This window comes from Phyllostomus discolor, chromosome X (genome assembly GCF_004126475.2).
Source record: "Phyllostomus discolor isolate MPI-MPIP mPhyDis1 chromosome X, mPhyDis1.pri.v3, whole genome shotgun sequence".
In the NCBI taxonomy this organism is placed as follows: domain Eukaryota; kingdom Metazoa; phylum Chordata; class Mammalia; order Chiroptera; family Phyllostomidae; genus Phyllostomus; species Phyllostomus discolor.
Genome location: NC_050198.1, coordinates 76,901,455 through 76,924,630, shown reverse-complemented (window position 1 = coordinate 76,924,630; position 23,176 = coordinate 76,901,455). Strand labels below are relative to the sequence as shown.

General features: G+C 33.9%; 1 pseudogene; it reads left to right on the top strand.

The window, feature by feature from the left end:
• Positions 1-22,814: 22,814 nt before the first annotated feature.
• LOC114505300 lies at positions 22,815-22,949 on the top strand (annotated as a pseudogene).
• The last annotated feature ends 227 nt before the right edge of the window (positions 22,950-23,176 follow it).

The window sequence follows — 23,176 nt, the reverse complement described above, 5'->3', positions numbered from 1 at the left end:
AAAAATGGAACAAGTGTCCATTTTGATGTATTGAATAGCTTCTGACATGACTAAGTTTATCTCCAGATCCATATCCTAATGTTTAAAATAAAGTGTATATTACAGTGACTGGACTTGGAAGCAATATTGAGATGGAAGCCAATCTTAATCGTGTTAGCACTTCTGGGAAACAGACCTGGTGCATAGGTAATGCAGTGAAAGATCCTCATCTCCATATACATAGCACCAACTCTGTACTACGTAAACTGCAGCCTTGTAAAATGCCCTTAGTCTAGTTGACCTTTTATTGTCCTAAAACAAAAAAAAAAAAAATTGAGAGCTACAAAGACTATAAGCTTGTTTTTTAATTATTATTTATTGATTTTAGAGAGAAAGAGAAGAAAGGAGAGAGAGAAAAAAAAACATGGATTTGTTGTTCCACTTGTTTATGCATTCATTGGTTGTTTCTTGTATGTGCTCTGACTGGAGATCAAACCCACAACTTTGGTGTATCTGGACAATGCTCTAACCAACTGAGCGACCCAACCAGGGCTGACTATAAGCTTATTTTATCTCTGGCTGAGGTTTTTACCTAATCCTCATAGGTTTATGATTTTTAATCTTCTGAGGAAAACAATATTTGTAGGGTTTCATTTTCCATGAAAACAAAGATAAAACCAGCTATTATGTCTGTATGTGTGTGTCTCAAAAGATGAATCCCAAACCATAGCAGTTCATTTCTAGGTAATGGGAAATGAAAGACATGGGGATTGGTATTATATTAAGTTTTTATATTTCCTTTTATATATTCCTATATTATACACATTGGAAAATCATTTTTGAAAGGAAAATAAAAATAAATAAATATAGATGAATGTTTATATAAATTGGAGTATAGAATATCTTTTTAAGCATAACATCAATGGTAAGGATGGCATTGATGTTCACTAGTACCTCAACATCAAAAGCTAAAATAACATAAAAGGAAGGAAAAGAATTTTTTTAAACCACAAGGCTGATAGAAATAGAGAAAATTTTCTTATGATATGACAAAAAATATTTTCCTTAATACACAGTGTTCTTACAAATCAATAAAACAACACTTCAAACTAGAGTATAATCTTTGAGGTGTAGGGCTTTGTTTTAGTTACTGCTTTATCTCTTGTTCCTAGCACATAGTACATACTTTAAAAAGTACTTTGTTTATAGTACTTTTAGTACTATAAACAAAATTTTTCAAATAAGTAGGCAGACTCATAAATACATAGAAAAACTCAAGCTTAATCAAATCAACTAAATAAAACATTTTAAATGATCCTTCTCCCTAGATTTTCTATCCATTTTCTTGTGTACCCAGAAAATTCCTCAAGCTTTAAGATATAGACCAAGCATCATGTCATCCCTGATGTCTTTCCAATTTCCCTATCTACATGGTCTTCAGAGCTATCAGGTCACCTTATATGTTATCTTGTCATTAAGTTTATTTTGTTGTATTATAATTCCAGGGCATGCTTGTATTCCCAGCAGGACTTAATTCTCAATGGTAAAGATTTTTCCTGTTTTTTTTTTTAAATTGAGGCCAAATAGACATATAATATTGTATTCGTTTTAAGTATGCAACATAAAGATTTGATATTTGTATATATTGTGAAATGATAAGAAAGTTTCTTATTTATATAGGTATTTCTAGTACCTAACAGCTTATAGATTATTGCAGGTACTTAACATTCATTGTACTGAATGAAACTGTTACACAAAAATGAAACAGCAATTTTAATATTCATTTATAAAAACAAATTAATTTTGCTTTGATTATCCATAGTATGCTATTTTATTTTTAAAAGTATATTTTCTTTTTAAAAGTCTATTGGTCTTTACATGAAGTTAAAATTTTTAATTTTATTTTTATAGTTAGTACTAGCCATATTCCAAACCATATTTAATAATATGTTAGATTAATTGCACTAAATATTCTACTCCCCAGTAAAATCAGTAGAGACTGATCCTACCCTAAAATCTGTTAGAGTGGCAATGGTAGTGGTATTGGCAAGTTTAATCTTTGTACTGACTTGCCATGTAAATCTAGAAATATTTTGACAAGTTAATATGAACAGGTCCCCATAAAATCTTTTAAAGTCTTAGGAAAGAATGCCAATAAAATCTTCCTATCAATAATCAATGGTTAATAATGCTATGGAGTATAGCTCTTTGAGTTATCAACACATGTGAAGAAGTCAAAGTCCTAAGTTATGGTCCTTTTCTTACAAGAGTTAACTTATTTTTTCATAGTCTCAGTCTGTACCCTTAACCTCAGACTTTAGTGTCTGTGACTTTATCAGAAAAAAAGTTAAAAAAAATTGTCCTCTTTTGATACTGAAAAACAGAAAGTAGATATATGAAAACTGCCAAGGAAGTATCCAGCCATGTAATATGAAAAAGGCATTTATTGAGGAAGATACAAGAAACATTGTACATAGGACAATGACACATCAGTCTCCTTCAAAGTAGGCACCTTGGGACCTCACACATTTCTCCTAATTACCATCAGCTACCCTGTTGTATTTTCCTGAATCTCATTAACAGTCTGAAATCTCTTCCCTTTCATAGGTAATTTTAGTTTTGGGGAAAGCCAGAAGCCACAGGTTACCAAATCTGGGCTGTAGGGGGGCTGAGTCACCTGGGTGATTTTATGTTTCACCAAAAAACTGTGCAGGAGATGTGATGCATGAGTGGATGCGTTGTCATGATGAAGCTGCCAATCACCAGTTGCCCATAGCTGTGGCCTTCTCAATAATCTGAATAGCTTCCACAGAAGAGTGTTCAAGCTTAACGCAAAACTTGATGCAGATTCATTGCTTTACTCACTCAGTCATTTTAAATTGGGTGACCACACAGTACACACTCACTCAATGACATTTACCACCTCCACTGACTAGGACAGTGAAATCGTTATTGTTCACCCATGTGCATTCCAATCTGCTCTCCTTGGCTGCAGGTTATGTTGATGTCAAGCAAACCATTCTCTTTGTATTAACACTTGGACTTTTTCTGGACAGACCTCATACACTGAATGAAGGTCAATCTTATCTCATTTGCTAAAGATAACTGTTCATGCTTACTGTAAAATAAACATTGTTTAATATTTTACATAATTATAAATGTAAAATACCTATTAAACTAAGGTATAGATAGTGAAGAAGATACTAGGCATATAGTTGTGTGACATTTTATTTTATTACTCATTAGACTTTGAGTTGTTGTACAATTTAGTTGTGACTTTTCTTCCACATTTCAGATTAAAGTGGATTTTATATTGGTGTAACATTAGCATTTTAAAATTTTCTGTCTATTTTATGTGCTGTTTTACATTTTTTTCTCATTTTTTAAAAACAAAATTTGTTTTCATTCTGGTGCATTACAAGACTTATTTAACTGTTATCAAGTCATTAATATAGATAGTATATTTCAGCCACTTTGGATGCAAATTTTCTGCTCATTCTCTATTTAGTGAATTAATGTATTACCTAACATGAAACTAAAATAAGAGATAAAATTCACATTTACCTCATATCATTTTTGTTTTAATTCATTATTCTTATAAATATAAATTATGTATATTTATTTTTTTAAGATTTTATTTATTTATTTTTAGGGAGGGAAGGGAAGGGGGGAGAGAGAGATAGAGATAGAGAGAGAGAGAGAAAGAGAGAGAGAGAGAGAGAAACGTCAATGTGCGGTTGCTGGGGGTTATGGCCTGCAACCCAGGAATGTACCCTGGCTGGGAATCGAACCTGGGACACTTTGGTTCCCAGCCCATGCTCAATCCACTGAGCTATGCCAGCCAGGGCTAAATTATGTATATTTATTAAGTACATAAATCAATATACCAACACGATGAGGTAAATGCCTATTTGCTTTGTAGTGCAGCTTTCAAACTAAGTTTGGATGAATTCATGCAAATTTACTCAAACCTTTCTGCAAACATTTTCTTTAATTAACACAAGTTTAATATTATTGGGAAAGAATGACTTGGTTAAATGTGATCTGAAATCAGCCATAATGAAAACTCTTCATTATTTCATAGAGGCCATTGTTGATCATAAAATATCCCTAGTATATCAAGCATCAAAAAAAGAAAATTTAATAATAATGCCATTTATTTATCTGTCTTTTGTCACACTGTTGTTCACATTACAGTAAAATTTGAATGGTTTTCCTGGGAAATGTGTCATTCTATAAAATGAGATTAATGATTATTTCAGTCCAAATCAACTTATGCAACAACTGTGAAGCAAAAATGTGTGTGTATGAAAGCACTTTGATTATTGCTCAATCATTATAAAGTATTATTAAAGATCAAACAGTATGAATAACATTATATTTTGAAATGAGAATGGTTTATTTTTTATGAAAGTAATATATAATCATTGTTTAGAAAAATCAATCAATAAAGAAGAGAGGTAATACAATCATAAAAAACCTCCCAGATATAAACACTGTTAACATCTTGTCACATACCCTTATGTTACTATGTTTGTGTGTATATGTGTGTGGAAATTTACATGTTAAAAATGAAGAGCTACATAAGCATTTTAGATATTTGGGCATATGTAATCATTGATTCAGGGTTATCTAATAAGTGAATAATTAGTTTAAATATATGCGTAACCAAATTGCCCTCCCTAAAATTTTCACTAATTTACTTTCTTATCAATAATGAATTTTCACCTTCTGCTATCTTTGTCAATATATTTTTAAAAATTCTTTGAGAGTTGAATAAATTTTTAAAGGTATCTTATTGTTTTCATATAGATGTGCTATATAGTGAGGTGAAGCTTTTTCAATATGTTTATTAATCATTTGCATTTTTATTTAAAATATTTACTATCTTTCTTATGCATTTTCTCATTATTTTGTATGCCTTTTGTGTGTACTTAAAAAGATTTACTCTTTCTTAAACTCTTCCAAAAAATCAAAGAGTAGGGACTACTTCCGAACTCATTTTACAAGGCCAGCATTATCCTGATAGCAAAGCCAGACAAAGGTTCTACAAGAAAAGAAAATTACAAGCCAATATCTCTGATGAACATAGATGCAAAAATCCTCAGCAAAATACAAACAAACTGATGTCAACAGCACATTAAAATATTGTACAACATGATCAAGTCAAGTTTATCTGAGATGTAAGGATGATTCATCATATACAAACCAGTAAATATGATATACCACATTAACAGAAAGAATAAAAACATAAGACATCTCAATAGATGCAGAAAAAAATCCCTTAACATAATTCAACATTGTTTCATGATTAAAACTTAACAAATTAACTGTAGAAAGAATAAGCCTCAACATAATAAAAGATCATATATGACAAACCATAACTAACCTCATACTTGGTTGTGAAAAGTTGAGTGGTTTTCCTCTAAGATCAGGAATAAGACAAGGATGCCCCTCTGGCCACTTCTCTTCAACTAGAAGTCCTGACTGGAGCAATTAGGCAAGAAAAAAAAATAACATAAAACTCACCCAAACGGGAAAAGAAGGAGTAAATTTTCTGCTTGCAGGTGACATTTATGTATAGGAAACTCTAAATGCTCCACCAAAAAAAAACTGTTAAAACCAATATAAAATTCTATAAAGTTGCAAGATGCAAAATCAACATACAAAAATTATTAATGTTTCTATACACTAATGACAAATTACTGGAAAAAGAAAAAAAGGACAGAATCCCAATGATGAGTTCAGAGGATGTATTTTTTGATATGGGTACTGTAAGTTATGTAATATTTTCCCTGTCTCCTGTCATTCTTTCCATCCCCTGTTTCTCATGTTAGGAACTGTATGGAGGACATTATTCATCTGTTTCTCTCCTGATCTGCATTCTAAGTACAGAATCTGGTCCACTTGATCTCCTTTTACTTTATACCTTGTGACTTGGAGAAATATCTTCTGTCTCATTGTCTATCTCATTGTAAAATATGTCCCCAGAAAGACAAAATCGCACCCTTATTTCATGGTGGCCCAGCAATGTTGGTAAAAACAAAGATATAACAAACAAAAAACACAACTCACAATCTTCTTCATTTGTTGATAAAATTCCCCCAATACCACCACCACTGTTATATTTTTATCTAAGTGGTAATTTTGGTCAGTCCTTTGGAGGTAGATAGAAGTTTGCTTTCACATTCTAATTTTTCTGAGACTCTTCACTTCTCTTAAGTTTGTAAATATTTAGGATAACCTAATGACATTTCATGTTTTAGTTTATATATGATGTTAATTTCTGATGTCATTTCCTACAACTTCTTTTCTTCCTTCTCTTCAATGCTGTTGAAATGATTAAATACACACACACACACACTTCTTGCAAATTTAAATCATTCAGTAGTCAATCAAAATGTAAGAACTGTATCTCAATATCTCTGTGATTTTAGAACTGTTTTCACACTAATCTCTTAGTCTGAGTCTGGAATGACTCCTCTTAATTCCCCTACTTTCTCTATGTGTCAATATCCTATATCATTTAAAGACCTAATTCAAACACTAAAGTCTCTGATAAAGCTATACCGTTTTCTTATATCTTTCCATAACACTATTTACTTCACAAGTTAATATTTGTTTCATATTATTGTTGGTTGCATTTGGATCTGTATGTCCAGTTAGGTGAGCAGCTTAGGCTAAGCATTCAGTCAGGTCTTACTCATAGTTGTACTCCAGCTGTTAAGACAGAAAAGGTATTCAATATCTTTCAAATGATTTATTTAAGATTATGATAATTCCAATTTCAGTGAAAACATAAGCAATGTTTAAAAATGTGTTTGAAGACATCCAAAATGGCAGCAGATTAGGTGAAAGTTAAATTTACCTCCTCCGATAACCAAATTGGACTTACAACTAAAATATAGCACAATAAACATGAATAGCCAACCAAAGACTAGCTGAATAGAAGTATTATAACCAAGGATTTACAAAAGAAACCACATTAAGACACGTGAGAAAGGTAGAGATGCAAAAATAGCTAGTGAGCCCTGCTTCTGTGGGCAGTAGCTGAGATCCCATAGAAATATCTTAGCTGCAAAGGATCCCCCATGAGGAGCATGGAATCTCAACCCCATGCTGGGCTTCCAGCTCAGAGCACAGGGACCAAGAAGAGGTACCCAGACAACATTTGGTAGTGAAAGCCAGCAGCAACTCTGTCCACCAGGGAGAGCCAAGAGTCTGCTAGAAATACCCGTGCCCTCTTAAAGAGCCAATGCACAAACTTGTTCTCAGCCACTCACTCTGGGCTCCAGCAGATGAGGGTGAAGTGGACTATAGTTATGTGAGGAGAGACTGAGTTTTGTGGCATTTGGAAGAGAGCTGAAGAGACAACTGCAAAGGTCCTTGTGCTGAGTTTATCTCCCACACCACTGATGGCATTTTTCTTGGATGGAGCACACTCCTTCTTATGGCATCAATCTGGGGAATGCATTAGTCTCACCCTCTGGATTCCCTATTACCCCACCCAGTGGATTCACTTGCTGCTGAAAGGTCAGCTTCCTGGGCAGGGGTGTAGAGGTGCATGCAGACTCAGGGAGTGTCAGTGACTCAGTTGTATGGCTCTAGAGGGGGCCACTCCTCTCTTCCTCCTCCATGTGTGACCAGCATTCCCTCTCACAAGAGATCCACTGACCACACACTCCTGACTCCTTGTAGCTTTCACCTACTGAGCTCAGCTTCCAGCAGAATCTAGGACAGACTGAGTTGCATGGCTCTAGAACAAAGGTCATTTTACCCTTGCATGCCTAACAGGTGCAAAGGCTTCCCTTCACACAGCCAAATCGTGGTCTCTTTGAGCCTGATAAACTGTTGCTCTCACCTTGACAATTACTTGAATCTTTGCCCCACCACAAAGGTTTGCAGGCACCCAGCAGGTGATAGCTAGACTTGGTATACACTGGGGATTTTGCTGACTGGCACTGGCACTGAGATAGAACCCATATCAATCTGGACAACACCACTCCCCCATACCTATTGACCCTCTGAGATCCTTCTTCATGCAACTCAAGTGCCACCAGAGGGTCTTTCATTGACTGAATCTAATAGGCATACAGCAGGGGAGGCAGGTGGAGGCATACCTTGGGGTGTCTTGGGCCTTTTGCAGACTTTCCTCTGGACTCAGTGCTGATAGAATCTGGCCTTTGTGGACACCTTGTTCCTTTCCACACATACTCAGACTGAGCAGAGGAAGCTACAATCTACAGATCTCTCTGAAGCTCTGAAAATGTTGCCTAGGATCATTCACAGGCTGCATTTAAAATTGACCTGAATCAGAGTCTCTCCCAAGTGGCGTAAAACCAACACACCCAGTGGCCAGCTTCAGACAATAGCAGAAGAGGACCCAATCATGTTTAAAAATGATATATCCAAAAAAAATCTCAGCAAGTACAAGACCTTGCTGAGGCAAATTCTGCTTTTTGTTGTCAGTACACACACAGCAGCTCATACATTGTGATTGAGGCCAATCCTCTGAGTCAGCCAGCCTGAAGGACAGCTTCAAGCATGAATGGGCTTATAGCAATCAAGATTGAATTACAACAGGAAGGCTCACCTAACACAGGAAAAAGACATTCCTAAAGCACCCAATTCAGGTGATCAAGGAAGCTGTGCCACTGGATCCCACAGGAAACCTACTATATAAAGCCACCCTACCAAGACTGAGAGACATAAAATCTACCTAATACACAGAAACAAATACAAAGAGGCAGCCAAAATGGGGAGACAAAAAAATGCCCCAAATGAAAAAAAGTAGGAGAAATCTTCAGAAAAAGAACTGAATGAAATAGAGGCAACCAACTTACCACATACAGAGTTCAAAAGAAATTGTAATAAGGATGTTCAAGGAACATAGTAAGAATTACATGAAACTTAGTGATAATTAAAACAGCATGAAAAAGGTCCTAGAAACCATGAAGAAGAACCAGTCAGAAATGAGGAACAACACCTGAAATGAAGAATACACTAAAAGAAAAAATCAAAACGTTGGATGAAGCAGAAGATTAAGTTAGCAATTTGGAAGACAGGGTAGCAGAAAACATACAATCAGAACAGCAAAAAGGGAAAAATAATTTAAAAAATGAAGATAAGTTAAAGGACTTTTTAAACAACATAAAGTGTAAGAACATCCACATCATAAGGGTAACAGAAGGAAGGAGAAGAGAAAGACCAAGGGATTGAGAACATGTTTCAAGAAATAATGACTGAGACCCTGGCTAGTGTAGCTCAGTGGATTGAGTGTGGGCCTGCAAACCAAAGTGTTGTCGTTTCGATTCCTAGTCAGGGCACATACCTGGGTTGCAGGCCAGGTCCCCAGTAGAGGGTGTGCAAGAGGCAACCACACGTTGATGTTTCACTTGCCTTCTTTTTCCCTCCCTTCCCCTCTCCCTAAAAATAATAAAATCTTTAAAAAAAAGAAAGAAAGAATGACTGAAAATTTTCCTAACCTGGTGAAGAAACAGGACTCATAAGTCCAGGAAGCACAGAGAGTTTTAAACAAGGTAGTCCACACCAATACACATCATAATTAAAATGGCAAAGGTTAAAGACAAAAAAGAGAATCTGAAAAGCAGCAAGAGAAATAAAGTTACCTACAGAGGAGTTCCCAAAACACTATCAGCTTATTTCTTAACAAAAACATTTCAAGCCAGAAGAGATTGGCATGAAATATTCAAAGTGATGAAAAGCAAGAGTCTACAACCAACAGTACTTTATTTAGAAAGGGTATCATTTAAAACTGGAGGAGGAACAAAGAGCTTCCCAGACAAAAAAAAAAAAAAAAAAGCTAAAGGACTTCATTACCACCAAGCCAGTTTTTCAAGAAATGTTAAAGGCTTTCTTTAAGAAGAAAAAAGATGAGCGTGGGCTGGGAACCAAAGTGTCCCAGGTTCGATTCCCAGCCAGGGTACATTCCTGGGTTGCAGGCCAGAACCCCCAGCAACAGCACATTGATGTTTCTCTCTCTCTCTCTCCCTCTCTCTCTTCTCTCTCTCTTACTCTCTCCCTCCCTTCCCTCTCTAAAAATAAGTAAATAAAATCTTTTAAAAATATTTAAAAAAAATTTAAAAAGAAGAAAAAAAAAAGAAAAAAGAAAAACAGAGTTATACGGAATAATATATACCTGTCAATAATCACTTCAAATGTAATTGTTTAAATGTTCCAATCAAAAGACACAGAATTGCTGAATGGAAAATGTAGAAAGACCCATATATATGCTGGCAACAAGAGACTCACCTCAGAATAAAAGATTCACACAAACTAAAAGTGAATGGATAGAAAAAAAATTCATTCAAATGTAAGTGAAAACTATTGCTGGGGTAGCAATACTTATATCTGACAAAAGACTTTAAAACAACGACTATATTAAGAGACAAAGAAAGAACTACAGTCCCAGACAGGTGGTTCAGTTAGTTGGAGTATTGTCCTGATACCCCAAGATTGTGGGTTTGATCCATGGTCAAGGCACTTACAAGAATTAACCAAAGAATAATAAGTGAGACAACAAATTGCTATTTCTCTCTCCCTTACTCTCACTCTCTCTCTCTCTCTCAAATCAATAATAAAAAATTTAAAAAAGAAAAACACTACTTAATGGTAACGGTATCAATTCAATAAGAAAATATATGGGTTTATATGGGTTATGACCCATATAAACATTCATTCAACTAACGTAGGACCAAGTAAAAATATGAAATAATTATTGCTGAACATAAAGGGAGAGATATATAGTAACACAGTCACAGTAGGGGATTTTAACATCCCATCTGTATCAATGGATAGATCTTACAGACAGAAAATCAACAAGTAAACACCAGCCTTAAGTGATGCACTAGACCATATGGATTTAATTGATGTTTTCAGAGCCTTTAGTCCTAAAGAAAATACATTCTTTGCAAATGTACATGGAACATTTTGTAGTATAAACCACATGTCAGGGCACAAAAGTAGTCTCAATAAATTTTAAAAAATTGAAATCATATCAAGCACATTATCTCAGTACAATGTACAAAACTAGAAGTCAGTTACAAAAAATGTGAAAAACACACAAACATAAGCAGGCAAAATAATATGTCACTAAACACTGAATGTGTTAGCAGTGACCCAGGAAGAAACCAAAAGATACCATGAAACAAGTGAAAATGAGAACACACGAACCCCAAAAACCTAGGGGACACAACAAAAGCAGTCCTAAATGAGAAATTCATAGCATTACAGGCCTACATCAAGAAAGAAAAAAATCCCGAAATTAACAATCTAACTTTACATTTAAAAAATTAGAAAAGGAGACCTGGCTGGTGTAGCTCAGTGGATTGAACCCAAGCCTGCAAACCAAAGTGTCACTGGTTCAATTCCCAGTCAGGGCACATGCCTGGGTTGTGGGCCAGGACCCCAGTAGGGGGCACATGAAACACAACCACACATTGATGTTTCTCTTCCTCTATTTCTTCTTCCTTTCCCTTCTCTCTAAAAATAAATAAAATCTTTAAAAAATTAGAAAAAGAAAAACAAACAAAGCCCAAAATGAGAAGAACAGAAATAATAAAGATGAAAGCAGAAATAAACAAAATAGTCTTAAAAAAAACCCCAAAGATAAAACAATACAAAAAACAGGGATTGGTTCTTTGAAAAGATAAACAAGATTGACAAAACTTTAACCAGACCAATCAAGAAAAAGAGAGCAACCATATTAATAAAATCAGGAAACAAAGAGCAGAAATAACAACTCACACCACAGAAATACAAAGAATTGTAAGAAAACAATATTAACATCTAAATGCCAATAAATTGGTCAATATGAAAAAAAATGAAGAAATTCATACAAACCTCATTGAAATGTACACTTGAGTCTTATATAATCTTATTAACCAATGTAACCCCAATAAAATTAATTCACTAAAATAATCCTAGAATCATACAATCATCTAAAACTGAATCAGGAAACATCAGAAAATCTAAATAAACCAATTACAAATAATAAAATTGATGCAGTAAAAAAAAAAAAAAAAACAACTCCCAACAAACAAAAGTGTTGGACTGGTTGGCTTCACAGGTGAATTTTTATCAAAGATTCAAAGAACAACTAACGTTTATCTTCAAACTACTGCAAAAAATTTAAGCGGAGGGAAGACTCCCAAGCTCATTTTACAAGGCCATCACTATCTTAATTTCAAAACTAAACAAAGACACTACAAAGAAAGGAAATTATAGGCCAATATACCTAATGAACATAGAGCTAAAATCCTCAACAAAATATTAGCAAAACTGCTCTGACAATAAATTATAAGATGATATGCCATGATCAAGTGAGATTATTCCAAGGATGCAAGGATGGTACAATAACTGCAAACTGACTAACAAGATACACTACATAAACAAAATGAAGAATAAAAAATATAGTATAATCTCAAAAGATGCAGGAAAAGTATTTCATAAAATCCAGCATCTATTCATGAAAATATCTCTCAGCAAATTTGGAATAGAAGGACTACACATCAACACAATAAAGACCATACATGACAAAACCTCAACCAACATCACACTCAATAGGCAAAAATTAAAGTGTTTCCCTTAAGGTTAGGAACAAGATGGGGATGTTTGTTTTCATCTCTCTTATTCATAATAGTACTGGAAATCCTAGCTACAGCAATTGGACAAGAAGAAATAAAAAGCATTTAAGTTGGAAAGGAAGATGTAAAATGTAAATATTTTCAAATGACATGATATGTGTTTAAAGAACCCTAAATATTTACAAAAAAAAATTAGTGGACATGGTAAATGAATTCAGTAAAGTACCACAAAAAAATTATCCAAAAATTGGTTATATTTTTATAAACCACTAATGAACAATCAGAAAGGAAAACTAAGAAAACAATCTTATCTACAATTGCATCAGAAAATAAAATACCTAGGAATACATTTAACCAAAAATGCAAATATCAAAACTTAAAATTATAATAACTGAAGAAAGAAATTTCAGAAGATACAAATAAGTGGAACCATAATATATCATGTTCATAGATAACAAGAATTAATACTGTTAAAATGTCTATATTACCCAAAGCAATCTATAGATTCAACACAATCCTTATCGAGATGACAATGGCATCATTCACAGATATAGAACACATATTACAAAAATGTATATGGAACCACAAAACGCCCAAAATAACAACAGTTATCTTGAGAAAGAAAAATAAAGTTGGAGATATCACACTACCCTATATGAAACTATAGTACAAGGCCATAGTTATCAAAACTGCATGGTACTGGTATTAAAATATATATATATATATATATATATATATATATATTTGTGTGCATGTGTATGACATAAGTAAACCTACACCTATATCATGAATAAATATTTCACAAAAGAAGCAAGAACATACAATGTAATAAAGACTTTCTATTCAATAAATGGTGTTGGAAACTTTGGACAGATACATGCACAAAATAAACCTAAACCACCTTCACACACAATGAACATGAATAAACTCAATATGGATTAAAGACTTAAATGTAAGCCTGCAAACCATAAAAATCCTTGAAGAAAACATAGGCCAAAAATTATGAATATTTCTCATAGCAATATTTCTTCTGATATATCCCCTTGGGCAAGGAAAACAAAAGAAAAAGAAACTAATCAGACTATATAAAATTAAAATATCTTTGCACAGAAAATGGTACCATCAACAAAATCAAAAGACATCAGATTGAATGGGAGAACATGTTCATTAATAACACATCTGATAAGGGGTTAATATCTAAATTGTATAAAAAACTTAAACAATTCAACACCAAATAAGAAAATCCAATTTAAAAATAGGAACAGGACCTAAATAAACACTTTTCCAAGGAGGACATACAGATGGCCAATAGACATATGAAAAGATAATTAATGTCACTAATCATCAGAGAAATGCAAATCAAAACCACAATGAAATATCACCTCAAACCTGTCAGAATGGTTATCATCAGTATATCAACAAACAACCAGTGTTGGCAAGGATGTGGAGAAAGGGACCCCTTGTGCACCGTTGGTGGGAATGCAGACTGGGGCAACCACTGTAGAAAATAGTATAGAGATTTCTCAAAAAATTAAAAATGGAACTATCTATGACCCAGCAATTCCACTTATGAGTAAACAAAGAAACCCAAAACACTAATTTGAAAGAATATATGCACACTATATTCATTGCAATGTTATTTAGAATAGCCAACATTTGGAATCAACCCAAGTGCCCATCAGATGAGCAGATACAAAAAGTTGTAGTGCATTTACACAATAGAATATAACTTAGCCTTAAAAAATGGAATCCTTACCATTTGTGACAGCATGGATTAACATATAGGGCCTTATGCTATGTGAAGTATGCAAGTCAGAGAAAGATAGATGCCATATGATTTCACTTATATGTAGAATCTAATGAACAGAATAACAAACAAACTAGAAACAAACTCATAAATATAGAGAACCTATAGTGCATTCTTATTATTAACATATAGGGCATTATGCTAAGTGAAGCAAGATAGTCAGAGAAAGACAGACACTACATGATTTCTCTTATACGTAGAATATAATGAACAAAATAAGTGAGAGGTAAGAATGGATGGGGTGGAGGGCAAGATGGGAGGAAAATGGAGACAACTGTATTTGAAAAACAATAAAAAAAGAAAAATTAAAAGAGAAATAGATGTATAGATATAGATAACAGATTTACAGCTGTCAGAGGGGAGAGGTTTGAGTCCTGGGAGAAAAAGGTGAGGGGATTAAGCAAAAAAAAAAAAAAAAGAAAGGTACCCATAGATGCAGACAATAGTATGGTGATTACCAGAGGGAAAGCAGGTAGGAGGAGGTAGAAGAGGGTCAAGGAGAATAAATGGTGATGAAAGAGACTTGAGTTTCAATGATGTATTATCGAATTGTACACTTGAAATTCATTTAAATTGTTTAACCAATGTTACCCCAGTAAATTCAATAAAAGTAAATAAAAGACTTAATAAGTAATAAATATGTATATGAGGACAACAGTGAGCCATCAAAATAATTAGTTCTGCCTTTGACATTGAAACTAATACTTAGAATTTACCATATGTTTTAGCATCTAAAATCTCCAAATAGTGAAATTAAGCAAAAATAGTTAGACTTAATACCATTTATGTTGCAGCCAGTACCTGCCTTCCCCAAATTTATTCTAGTTATACAATGGAAAGAACATTCAAGAATCTTTTCCTCCAAGTTAATTTTTGAAAGTAACCATGAATAACAAGATATAAAAATAGGGGTTTTTAAAATAGAAAGAAGCAAATTATATTCCACCCTCCTAACACAACAGCTATCATGTTTGTCTGTTCTGTCTATATGTATATTTACATCATAGGAATAATATTATCTTATTAAGCATGAATTATATTTTTCACATTCTGGTAATTGTTTAATCATTTTGGTTGCTGCATAATGGTCAATGAAGTAAAGATACTGTAATGTAACCTATTATCTCATTGTTGTACTATTCTAAGACTAATTTCACATGCTCACTCAAAAAAAGTCCAACAATGACTATATTCATGTATTTATTTATACTTAACTTTTTAATTTTTTCAGCATAAATTCTATCATGGTATTTTAAAATAAACAGTGCTAGTTTTAATGGTGATAGAATCAGTTCAAAATAATATTAGGGGGATAATATATTGAAAATGTATCTCTACTAGTAATACAGAGTTATTGTTTTATATCATTTAATATGTGTAGCAGTGGATATAGATGTCAAAGTTTCCTCCTGCTATACAGATCCATGGGTCCACTGAATTTTACTGGTTCTCAGACAAAAAATTTATACACTAAAATTGTAAATCAGTTCAATAAGAAACTTTAATTTTGTGAGTTACATCAATGAGAAAAAAAATCAAATTCACCTTACAAAATTTTACTAGCCATGTTAGAAATTCTTTAAAATGTAAGCTATATTTGCAAACAACTTATGGCAACATGTCCACATAATATTCATTTGAAGGAATAATTATACTGTTTCTCTAGAAACACTGATAAAAAGGAGATTTTTTTAAAATTAACTGGTTTCAGAGTAGGTTAGTGGCAAACATTACACATGTGGGATGAAACAGATAGTTAAGATATTCAAAACGTTTGAACCTACTCCTTACAGCATCTATTTGGTGAAATTTTAAAGTGCTAAAATATTACAATACATTTTAGACTATGTATTGTAATATATATAGTATGTATCCAAAGTAACATTCCTAATACTCTTGAGCAAGTAGATGCAAAAAGATTCATACACCAAGATCATCTAATTAATAACTAAGTGGATTTTTAAACTTAAAGCGTTAACTTTGCCTAAAAATTTGATTTTATATATCCATGTCAGGTGATAGGTGTATGAATTAACAAGCGGTAATCACTTCTCTGAATGAATATATGTGTGTGTGTGTATAGTCATATAATCACATTGTATACTTTAAATATATGCAATTTTATTTCTCAATTATACAGCCATAAAACTGGGTGGAAAAGATAGCAACATAGAAATGCAGCCCGAATTTTCATCCTGTTAATCTGCCTTATGGATCTTGGACTCAAGACTGTAACATTATCTCTTCTCTGAACTTCCAGCTTTCCCAGACAGCTATACAAACTTCAGACTGTATAAGTCAATTCATCAAAATCTCTCTCTCTCTCTCTCCATATAAAATATATATGTAAATTTGTCTTAGTCTTGACACTTTATATTTTTATATATGCTTATTTAAGTTTTTATTAAATTGTTTTCCTTCATTCCTGTTATTTTTATTTTTGTGTTAAATATTTTATTTAATCCTTTAAAAATAAATATTTGCTTAATTTGAAACTCTGTGTGTGTATAAAAAATACATAGAATCCCAATCATATCCATGCTTAGTTGGCTGCTATTCTTTCAGGCTTACATTATCCTTTCTGTACCTCTCTTTCTCTCTCTTTCTATCATGAAGAAATTACTGGTGGATTTTTACCAAGAAGTTGGCATGCTTGGATTTGCAATTTATATCTGTCTCACATCAGTGTGACATATGTACTAAATGAGAGTGATGTTGGAGTCTGTCAAAAAGATAACCAGATAACCATCTGTATAGACAGTAGAAAGAATGGAGTTTTTTTTAGTTTTATTTTTCAGTTACAGTTTACAATCATTATTTTGTATTAGTTTCAGGTGTATAGCATGAACCTGTCATAAGGTTTAGATAATCATATACTTTACACAGTGCTCCCTGCAATGTGTCCAGTACCCACCTGGCACCACACGTAGTTATTACAATATTATTGACATTTCCTATGCTGTGCTTTACAACCCTCTGACAACTTGTAACTACCAATTAGTACTTCTCAATCTCTTTCTTTTTCATTCACCCCCAACCCACATTCCCTCTGGCATTCATCCATCTGTTTTCTGTAACTGTGAATTGTTTTCATTTATTTCATTATTTAGATCCCATATATAAGTTAAATCATATAGCATTTGTCTTTTCCTGACTGGCTTATTTCACTTAGCAAAATACCCTCTAGGTCCATCTGTACTCTTACTAAAGGTAGAATTTCATTCATTTCATGGCCAAGTAATATTCTATTATATATATATATATATATATATATATATATATATATATATATACCACCACTTTTTATCCACTCAACTATAGACAGGCACTTGGGTTGCTTCCATATCTTAGCTATTGTAAATCATGCTGTAATGAATATAGAGGTGCATATATTTTCAAATTAGTGGTTTGGGCTTCTTTGAATATATACCCAAAAGTATATCACTCATACTTTTTGGAATCACTGAGTCATAGGGTAGTTCCATTTTTTATTTCTTGAGGATTCTCCATATGGTTTTCCACAGTGGTTGCGCCAGCCTACATTCCCACCAACAGTGCATGAGGGTTCCCTTTTCTCCAAACTTTTGCCAACATGTGTTGTTTGTTGATTTATTGATGATAGCCATCATGACATGTGTGACTTAGTATCTCATTGTGATTTTAATTTGCATTCCTCCGATAACTAGTGACCTTGAGCATCTTTTTATATGTCAATTAGCCATCTGTATGTGTCCTTTTTGAAGAAGTATCCATTCAGATCTTCTGCCTAATTTGTAATTGGATTTTATTTTTTTTAGGTGTTGACTTGTTTATATATTTTGTGTTTTCTAAAGGTTTTTTAGTGCTTTCTTTTTTTAAGATTTTTTTTTTTACTTTTAGAGAGAGAGGAAAGGAAGGAGAAATAGAGGGAGAGAAACATCAGTGTTTGGTTGCCTCTCACATGTCCCCTACTGGTGACCTGACCTGGACTGCATCCCAGGTATGTGCCCTGATGGAGAATGGAACCGGCAGCACTTTGGTTTGCCGGCCAATGCTCAATCCACTGAGCCACGCCAGCCAGGGCAACATATATTTTGGATATTAACTCCTTATGGGATATATCATTGACAAATATGCTCTTCCATTCAGTAGATTGTCTTTTCATTTTGTTGATGGTTTCCTTCATTGCAGAAAAAATTTTTAGTTTGATATAATCCCATTTATTTGTTTTTTTCTTTTGCTTGTTTTGCTTGCAGAGACATATTAGAAAAAAATATTGCTATGAGAAATATCCAAGATTTTATTGCCCATCTTTTCTTCTAGGAGTTTTATGGTTTTTGAATGTTACATTTAATTATTTAATCCATTTTGAATTTATTTTTTTTAATCCTCACCAGAGGATATGTTTTTATTGATTTTTTTTTTAAAGAGGAAGTTGGGGAGAGAGACATTGATGTGAGAGAGAAACATTGATCAGCTGCCTGTTGAACCCGACCCCAACTTGGGACTGAACCTACAGCCTAGGTATGTGCCTTGACCAGAGATCAAACCCACAACCCTTTGTTGTATGGAACAACTCTCCAACCAACTGAATCACCTGACCAGGGCTGAGTTTATTCTTGTATGTGGTGTAACAAGGTGGTGTAGTTTCATTTTTTGCACTTATCTATCCAATTTTCCCAACACCATTTATTGAATAGATTGTCTTTATCCCATTATATGTTCTTGCTCCCTCTGTCAAATATTAATTGACCTTATAGGTGTGGATTTAATTCTGAGCTCTCTATTCTGTTGCATTGATTCACATATCTGTTTTCATGGGGAAGAATGGATTTGAGTGAGTTTATTAGGTGGAATAAATTGGATTGAGTCAGATTGGTATGAAAAAATATTAGGTACAAGAGGAAAAGTGGGTTGTCAGTAAGAGATTTTGAAGTTATTGGGTCTGCATGATATCTACATGGATATTAAAGTCATTAGAGCAATGGGTCTATAACTTGTAAGAAAGGTTTGAATTAAAGACATGGACTTGAGAAGAAAAGCATAAGTTATGGGAATTAACTAAATGATGCAGAAAAATATGAAGAAAAAAACAGACAGCCATGGTTGGAATCATAGGGAACATCTAAATTCAAAGGGAACACAGACAAAGAATATCCCTTAATGGAGTATCTTCATCAGTTTGGGTTGCTATAACAAAAAACACCATGGACTGGATGGCTCAAACAACGAACATTTATTTCTCACAGTTCTGGAGGCTAAAAATCTGAGATCAAGTTGCCATGAGATTCTAGATTTGATAAAAGCCTGCATCCTGGCTGCCAACTATTTAATTATTGCTGTCTTCAAATGGTAGGGAAAAAATAAAAATATTTCCGGAGTCATTCATGAGAGCTCTACTGTCATGAACCAATTATTCCCCAAATGCTCCACCTCCTAATACCATTACGTTGGCCATAAGGTTCCAACATATAAATTGCAGGGCACAAAAACAATCAGCCCTTAACCAAAAGACTGACAAGACAAAAGTGAATAAGGGCAAAATCGGGAAATAGTGATGTTACAATGTCCAGTGTTAGAGAGCATTTTCAGGGTTTACCCTTTAACATTGAGTGTTATTTAAGTAACAACTTGATGTAGTGTGAGAAGGAAGCAATTTATAAATGCCTTATTGGCACTATTGCTCATTAAATATCATCTCTGTAAGCTCTGGCTCATTTAAAATTGGTGCATGTTATGAACTTTGTGTCCCCCTATTCCTTATAGGCTTTACTTGTCTCTCAAGCACAGAAGTAGATTAGACTGGGAAATAGTCTGCAGAGGAAAAATGTTTAGCAATGAACTTGGTAATGGAGTCTGCTCTAGTCATAAGATTTTTTACAGGTTCTCTTGGAAAAGTTAATAGGACAATAGCACATTACATCTGCAGTACTTTTATTTCATTGCTGAATGAGCTGCACTGTATTTATTTTTTCCATGCCTTAAAATTCAACTATTATTGAGTTTTATGCTGTCATGAGCTATGACCAAACAATAATATTTCATATACTAAATGTTTTGTTCACTAAAAACTTGCATGAAGAAAAAAAAACACATTGGTTTTAAGAATGTTACTTTGGTCCTAACTGTACCACTCAATTGCTATGAAAACTACAGACACAACAGAGAAAATATTGTAAATGTGAATCTTCTCTCATTTACCATCTAGGGTTTTTTCTGGATCTAATTGACTCATAATTTTCACTTTAATTGTCTTTCAACTTCACTTGCATACTGTAATGCTCATTGAGGAAATAAAAGAATTACATATTTACAGGAGGCTCTAATTTGGAAGTATTTGCACACAAATTGCTTGTTAACAGTTCTACAAAACAGTGGAATGCTCAACTGATCCAGTTTAGCTCTCTCCTAAAATCTAATCATTAATGCTAAATGTCAAAGGATTAAAAAACTCTGTGTTGGGTACCCTTGGCTATGCCCCATAGGAAAAAATATATTTTCCCTCTATCCCTATTGGATCTCTGGTTGGAGCTCTGTAAATCAGACAAACAAAAGGAAGATTAACAAGGGAAAACAGAACAGAAATTTGTTAATATGTATGTCATGCATATTCATGGTAACTCCAAGAGGTCGTTGTAACTTGGGATTATATAACACCTTAACAAAGAAAACACAAATTTTTAGAGATGTGACAAGACAAAGGAAAATGACTTTGAGCTTCTAGGGCAGCAAATTAGGCAAATACATGGAGAGATTGATAGAGATAAAAAGTAGTTATAACAAGATTTGTTATGTATATTCCTCTGATAATCTTTCTGGACTGGTAATGGTCTAGAGTGTTCCTCAGTAGTTAACTTATGTTCTTCCTTGTAGAGAGGGAAGAAAAGACACTTATATAATTGTTTTTCCTCCTTTTAGGCAAACAGGGGAGGACAGAAAGCTTTACTTGTGTAGTCATGCACCACTTAACAACCAGGGTACATTCAGAGAAACATGCTCTTAGACAAGTTCGTCATTGTGTGAACATCATAGAGTGCACTTACACAAACCTAAATGGTATAGCCTACTACACACCTAGGCCATGTGGAATAGCCTATTGCTTCCCGGTTACAAACATGTACAACATGTTAGTATACTGAATACTGTAGGTAACTGTAATGCAATAGTATTTGTGCATCTAAATATATCTAATCACAGAAAAGGTACAGTAAAACTATGGTATGTTAATAAATAATCAACCTGTATAGGACGCTTACCATGAATAGAGCTTGTAGTACTGGAAGTTGCTCTGGGTGAGTCAGTGAGTGCTGAGTGAATGAGAAGTCTTCAAACATTATTGTATACTACTGTAGACTTCACAAACACTGTGCACTTAAGGTACACTAAATTTATTTAAAAACATCTTTCTTCAACTATTATTGAGTCCTATGCTGTCATGAGCTATGACCACATATTAATAGTGTTTCATATTCCAAATGTTTTGTTCACTAAGATCTTACATGAAGAAAAAGTCTTTTCAGGCATTCATTTTCAGAATAGGGAGTTTTCATTCATATTGAATATTTCCTCTGGCAAGTAATTTTCCTTCACAATCAGCTCATCTAGAATTTCCAAAAATTCTTCAGCTGCCTTTGCATCAGTACTCACAGACTCACCCCTCACTTTCACAGTATGTAAAGAATAATGATTGTTGAATAATTTAAACTGCCAGAAGTGAGTAGTAAATTCAACATGCTAGTTAAACCCAGCCTTTTCCCTCAACATATCAAACTTTTCACTTTGGTCATGATCTTATGATGCTGAGAGGGACACGCTTCTGTGTCTGGTCTCCAATCCAGTTCTTTAGAAGTTTCTTCATGTTTGATATAGGCCCTGCTCAATTTTTGTGTTAGTCTCATTGTCTTCAATGAAACAGATCCTCTAACAGTTTCCATCACTTTGTCCTTTTTCTTCAAGATTATAGCTATAGCCCTCATTAGTGTGGTTTAGTTGGTTGGGCATCATCCCACAAAGCGAAAGGTTGCCATTTCAATTCCTGTTTAGGGAACATGCCTGAACAGTTGCAGATTTGGTCCCTGGTAGGGGTATGAAATAGAACATCTTGGTTTCCAGGTGAAAGATGAAACTTTAGGTTAAGTTTGAAGCAAATGGTTAGGAGTCTATTATACAAATTATTAAGGAAACAGATTCAGGGAATGTGATGAGTACAGATTTACACACATGTGTGCAGGTAGAGTTTGTTGTTTAAGGAGAGAACTTAGAGATGCAGCATTGGGATAAATTAGTTTATAGGTGGATATTGAGTCCATGAATATAAAATGCAATTTTCTAGGGACACAATGTAGAAGTTGACTAACATGGAATGTAAAGAAAATCCAATTCAGCAGTGGTCCCTGAGCAGATAGGACTCCTCTTGTTCACACACCTCCCTCTCCTCAGCAGCCATGTCTGATAAACCTGATACGGCCAACACTGAGAAATTCAATAAGCTGAAATGAAAGGAGACAGAAACACAAAAGAAAAATCCACTGCCTTCCAAATAAACGATTAAACAAGAAAAACAAGCAGGTGAACTGTAATGAGGCACGCACTTGCCAATATGCACTGTACACTCCACAAGCATTGCCTTCTTATTTTACTTCTTTTAGCTGTTTAACTTTATACGATGCAAAGAGGTTGGATCAGTTTAAATGACTGTCCTGCCTCTTTTCACATCAGAACTACTGACAATGAAGGTCGCCCCTGCCTCTCCCAGCAGCATCTCCAGCTGGTAGGGAAAGAAAAGAACTTGCATGTTGGTGAAGGA